The following is a 6,659-nucleotide window of genomic DNA, read 5'->3' as shown; positions in this document are numbered from 1 at the left end:
ACCACCACCACCACCACACCACCACCACACCACCACGCCGCACCACCACACCACCACCACGCCACTCCACCACCACGCCGCACCACCACACCACCACCACGCCACACCACCACCACGCCAAATCCACCACGACCACCACCACGCAAAATCCACCACCACTACTACCACGCCAAATCCACCACCACTACTACCACGCCAAATCCACCACCACGCCGCCGCTGCTGCTACTGCTGAACACCGCGGCGTTGTGCCCCCACCTACGATGTGGCGAGTTTGTGCATCACTGTCAGAGGGCGGGGAGACACCGCTCGCCAATAGCATCTGGGCGCTCGCTCTCCGCTCAATCGCTCTGCAAAGACTCTCTCTCCCTTCTTCATGATAAAGGGTTTGAGGAGGGGGAGGTGAGATCGCCCAAATACAAATGTGTCACGCGCCAACCGTTCGACACAGTGTCAAACTGGACTCTTCCCTTCTTGCCGGCCCTTGCAATCGTCTTTGTGCGAATAAGTTGACGATGGGCGGCGAGCGATGAGAGCGAAGGCTCACGACCAAGTGGGGAGCTCGAAAGGCGGTGGCCGACGAGAGGCAACGTGGCCCCCCACCGTCGAGGCGGAGTGACGAATCGGACCCATGCGCTGCAGCCCACGTGGGTCGGTTGCACTGAGTGACTGCGAGCGATGGTGACGGCTGAGAGAGGACCATTCATCCAGCAGAAGATAGACCACGGATGGATGATGACGATGACACTGATGATGATCATAACTCCCATCAACGCGTTGTTGTTTTTTTCCTCCGCTGATAGCGATGCATGCAGGTGCACATGGATGTGTTTTGTCATCTGTGGCTTTTGCAAAGCATTGATATGCAATCAGTGAGTAACCCCTGATGTGTACGTAAGTGGTATTATTTTAGGACGCACCTCACTCTCAAAGCCAACATCCGGCAAAGTGGTTTCCTCACTCACATTTTAATTGAAACTCCTAACAAAGACAAAGATCCCCAGTATAGCCTGTAACAGACTGTTGGGGTAAGTGCTGTTGTCGAGCACCTATGAAGGCCAGCACAGCACACGCGGGGTGCTCAACAACACGCCGGGACGCCTTTGTCTCCCCAGCGGCAATGTTTACACACCGCACCAAGTACTCATTTGAGGCTGAGTCGACCTAGGGGAGGCCCAGGACCGGTTCAGATGATCGTCACTGAAGGAAATGGAGGGCCATTTTCCCGAAACGTCAGCCCATTGTGCCCAGCGTCTTCATCTGGCGCGAGGGCAGTGCTATGAATGAGTTGTGGTGCGTGTTGGTGATGAATGCATATGATGATTGAATCTCAGCGTAAGAAAGTCAAGAATTGATTGCAGATGTCAGCGCTGTTATTTGTTTACGTATTTCATCATCACCAGCAGCAACGATATATCCACTGCTGGATGAAGGTCTGACGCACACGCAAGCTGTCGCCATCTCTCACGTTCAAGCGAAAGCATTCCATCTTAGCCAGGAATCAATTCCTCACCGAATATTTTCGGGGTCACTGGTGAGAGTGGAGTATGTGGCGTGTAACTAATAGCCACGGCCACGGCGAGAGAAACATTCTCTTCCTCGACGTGGTGTGCCGGGTGCAAACATTTGTCCTGCCTCGCTGACCTAGACAGACCCGACTGCAATGAAGCCTCCGGATCAATCTGGCGAGCCTCAAACATCGTCACGTGCGGCCGGTTAATTGTCACGTGTAGCCAGTGTATTGTCACGTGTAGCCGGTGCGTTGTTGACCCAACACGCGAAGCGGCGACGCGATGATGGAATTAAATGGGGAACGCGGCTGTGTTCGCGAGCCACATACACAACTCGGCAGCTCAATACCGCGACACTTAATGCGTCCTCGCCCGCGAAACCCGCAACCCCGGGCGCTCACCTATTATCCTAATTGCTTTTTGTGACTTATGTCCAACGAGGCCTCTCATAAATTATGAAGACACTGATCGATGACACGGACGCGTCTGGGTGGATGTAGGAGACACACTTTGCTGAACCTGCGAGGAGGAGGGCTCCTTCCTTGGACTTCACTTGCTGCAGGGGACGAGCGCCGCCAGACAGGATTTTTGAACTTCTTTAGCACCGTACGTGGTCAACCGTGCGAATCGGAGGTGCCGTGAGCGAGTGGCACAAGGAAGGGGCAAGCTGGCGGCACTGTGGAAACGCCGAGCCGCCGAGGATGAGATTCATGGGTTCCAATCCGAGATTCGGCCGCCAAGTTAAATGAAACTGGGTTCTTGAGCAGGGTTGCCACCTGTCCTGGTCTTCCCAGGACAGTCCTTAAGTTGTTGACGATGTAGCTGCCGCCCCATGAAATACATACGGTCCCAGTTGCTTCATAATAACAATGAACCACTCAAGACAATGCATTACATGAAGTTATCTCCCCTCTTCTGCTATTGCAAAATATTCCTACATGCAGGGTCGTCCACAGGGCACGGCAAATCAGGGCGACTGCCCCGTGCCCCGCGCATTGGAGGGAAGGGGGGAGCGATTCGACGCACGGTGTCGAATGTAAAACTTCCCGTTGTATTTGAAGGCGTCGAGGTGCCCACGCGGTGGGGTTTGCCCCGGGCCCGACACCCCACCTATGGACGGCCCTGCTCGCATGCCCCGGTTTTCTGTATCTCAGAGATGGCAACTCTCTTATCAAGTGTAGCGAGTTGATTGCATGTTGATGTCTCCACGTAATAACAAAACTAAACTAACACCATTTCTTCTAGGAATGCATGAATCCAGCAGCATTGTTTCAATAGTGGCAAAACTCTGGACCGGTTTTGACACGCAGCATCTCATCAGCAGTCAGGCTCGCGTGAACCAATGCCGAACTGCCCAGATGTTAAAAGGCAACGGTGCTGAAAGTTGTGCGCTCCCAGAAGGCAGTGCCGCTGATGGGATGTGTAACAAACACGTACACTACTGGTTTGTGCACAGACGGGTGTATGTTTGTGTATTTGTGTTCTCCAACAACGGCGCCACTGGTCACTTTGACTTGTGTACGCACAACCTCGGCGAGTCTCAGGAGGGTCCTGGTGTTTCAATGTTCGTCCGGCACCTCTTCGTCGAGTCGTTTCTGCGCGCGTGGAAAACTGCAGGGAAATAAATGCTCCCGAAATCCGCGGACGAGTCAACAGCCTACTTGCTGTACTGTAACCCACTGGGCTGCTTCTGTCGTGGTCGTCCTGCATAAAAGTTTTGGTTCGCTATTTCGCGCATGCCGCGATCTCCGAGTGAACCACCAACCCATCGCCTCCACAGCCGCGGGCTTGAGGCGAGCGCCACCACGCAATGCACTGCTTGGAAATACATTTGCTAATTTTACTTTTAATTCAAATGAGAGTATGCAGCAGTAAAATGTTTGAGAATGTAATGGTTTGTCTGTTACTCAATAACTACTGATAGGGTAACTATTCATGGCAATAAAAAAACTGTTAATCGGTAAAAAATGTCTTTAGGTCTTTCAGTAGTCACGTTCAAAAATAATTAAATAAACTACGTTTCGATCGCAACACAAGCGACCGTCATCAGGTGGAAAAAGTCAAGATTTAATCGGGCAACATGTTTAAGATGTAATTCTTATCAGGTCTCCTCGTGTAAGCCAGTGGAATCTCCAAAATCGAATCCACGCTGTCTCTTTGGCCTCTATTGATGTGCGAAGGAACATTCCCCGAAACGTCGACTATCATTTGTTTTTACTTCTAAGGCCACAGTGTTATTATCGAGTGTTGCATGTTTCGTAATGCACTGCCCAGGGTGGTGAGGTTTGGTCAAATAATGGTCACGACCTCATTCAGCAGCGAATGGACAATGCGCAGGGATTTCTCTCCACGCGTCTCCCAAGGTCCATTCAAACACAAACTTGAGACGTCACATGCTCCACGCGTCTGATGATTGGCAAACACTTTTATTGCAGAGTCGAGGTGAACCCTGCGTAGTGGGATACGCACAATACATTATTATATTGCACAGTTGAACAAGTGTATCGATTTTAGAAATCGATGTTTTGTGTGTGTGTGTGTAAAATGAAGCGTCGTTGAGTCTCGCACTTAGGATGCGATTCCTGACCACCAGAGACTATCATGCATCATCAGTTGCGCCCTGGGTAGTGAAATACTGGACATCTCCAGTATAAACACCGTCTGATTCTGAAAATATTCTTATTCTGCATTGGGCTTGGGACCCGGCGGCTTTAGTTCGATTCCCGGCCACGGCTAACATCAGTGGCGAGTGATTTCTGAACCGGCCCTGCCCCCACCACCAACCCCACCGCCCCCTCCCACCATCTTAACCAACACGTATTGACGAGCCTGGTGCAGTATGGCCAAAAGGACCCCATGACTGGCACGGCGTCGTAACGCCATCATCCAGCAGTGGATTGAAAAAGGGCCGTCACTTAACAACCTTTGCACATTCAATGAGCAGCGTCTTTCGCAAATGGCGAATACAAGTCCGCACTTAGCGCGACGTGTAAGCGCGGGGTTGTGGCAGCAAGCGCTCACATCGGGGGCTTCCCACGCCATTCACCGAGCACTTCATCATGAAGAGGCGTGCAAGCTGTAGTGTGATGGTTTACAGACGTAATACAGGGTGCTTCAAAAAATGTTAAAACGTATATGGGTCCATCGATTTGAATGGAAAAGGAACGGATAATACACTGTAACACGATAACAAATGTGATGTTAATAGCTTCAAAAAGTATCCACTTGTTCGCCATCGTTGTCAACGTGTGCCTTGAATCTTCTTCAGGTGGTCTCTGGAGCCCGGAGGCGGCACATTAATGTTGGGATTGTTGAAAATTCTCAAAAGTGTTAAAACATTTTTTTAAGCACTCTGTATTCAACAACGATAGTAATTTCAACTTGTAACGCATACCGTGTTCGCTCACTCCCAAAGAGAAAGAACGACTCAGAGGTGTGAAGATGAACCACAGACGAGCGGGAAGGCAGCGGCCACGCGATGAGCCGGTGCCAACAATTCCCCAAGCTCTGCGGTTCCTCAATATACAAGGTGTAATCGGCCAACTCATGAGTGTTTCACACGTGGGAGGAAACTGGAGCAGCCGGAGAAAGCACACACGTGCGAGGGGGCAACACTCGATCCCAGACAAACGGAACCGGTGGAGTACGCAGTTTTGCTGCCCCGCCTTCCCCTTGCGAACCCACAGGGTAAACGGCACCTCCTCGACATCCACGCGAAGGAGCGTTTCGCAACATTTGCGTGATCCACCAACCCTGGCCTGTCGGATCACAGACGTGCGTGTGGCCACCGTCGCCCGGACTCCTTCTATACAACTCCACGCGAGTTTCTCTCTTAAATCCCCATCGCACCACAAGTGCCTGGGATACACACGCAGGTCGTAATTTTAGGGGGTCCGGCAATCGAAAACACGTTTCCGCACCCGACACACCACGTCCAGAATGTGTCAACGAGTGGCTCTGGCCACCACGACTCACGCGCCTACTCCCGTCTACCAGCAAGCCGGCAAACACGGAGCAAGAAACGAAGCCTTGCTCTCTCACGTGATAACCTGTCGCACGAAGCAGTTCGTGTACAACCACGCCTCGTCAATGCAAAATACCAGAAACATCGCTCACTTTGACAGAAGACGCGCAACACTTGTCTGTGACAATGTCGCCCCCTAGCCAAACATCCTTTCAATTGCCTCTGAACCGAGCTCAACGCCACCCAATGGGCGAACGATACAAGCGCAAACGCTCAACTGAGAACCGCATTGGATTCAGGTATTTGACCAACAGAACACTTTGATAAAGGCGCAGCCCTGCAATTACTTGCTAGCGGAAGAGCATCCACGAGCGTGAGCTCCAGGGAACTCTTCAATCGGATATTCGGTCCACTTCCACGCCGGCCAGACGTCACGATGGAACAGCTGCTGGCTGAACAAGTGGGGGGGGGGGGGGAGGGATCTAATAAATCTGTATCATCGTTTTAACTGCCGCACCAGACCACGAGTGCGGTGGGTTTTTTTGGAGTTGCGAGGTAGCAGTTGATAACTGCGATCACGAACATCGTGACCTTGGGAAGTCTGGGGGTGCCAATTCCGTGGACCAGGGGAGTGGGATTTCTCCCGGCGTGGTGCCTCACAACCGTAGACTTCTTCGGAGGCAAGGGTCTGGAGATGAAGTCGAGTTGCGAACGCACTCAAAGCCAACCTTCTGGGTTATCGGGCGGTCAGGAGATTGCAATGCAGCAAGCCGGTTGGTTCTCAAACCTTTCTGGGTGGCCTTTTTGAGTGTTGTTACCCCCCCCCCCCTCCCTGTATGTGGGGGTCGTCTCCGAGTCGCCGTTTCCCCCTCCATGCGAAACGCTCATTAGTGGAATTGGCCAAACATCCCAATGGAGGGCCCTTTCCAGAACTAATCCAGAGAACTATTTTAAATTTCTTGACTCAATGGGGCGTTTTTAGGATAAAGAACATTATTAATTAGCAAAGGGGATCTCATGGGATCTCCTTTGCCAGTACCAAAATGAGAATGTTTCCCCTTTTTACGTTGGACTAGAGTGCGCCTTTTGGCGTCCTCTGGTCTAACACCATTTGAGACTAGGCTCCAAAGAAAGCCGTCTCTGGTGTGGACCAATACGTTTCAAAGACAATGCATATACTATCAA

Source organism: Lethenteron reissneri, chromosome 23, assembly GCF_015708825.2.
Source record: "Lethenteron reissneri isolate LAM-NWPU_2019-01 chromosome 23, ASM1570882v1, whole genome shotgun sequence".
Lineage (NCBI taxonomy): Eukaryota > Metazoa > Chordata > Hyperoartia > Petromyzontiformes > Petromyzontidae > Lethenteron > Lethenteron reissneri.
Note: the sequence above shows the minus strand (reverse complement) of the source record.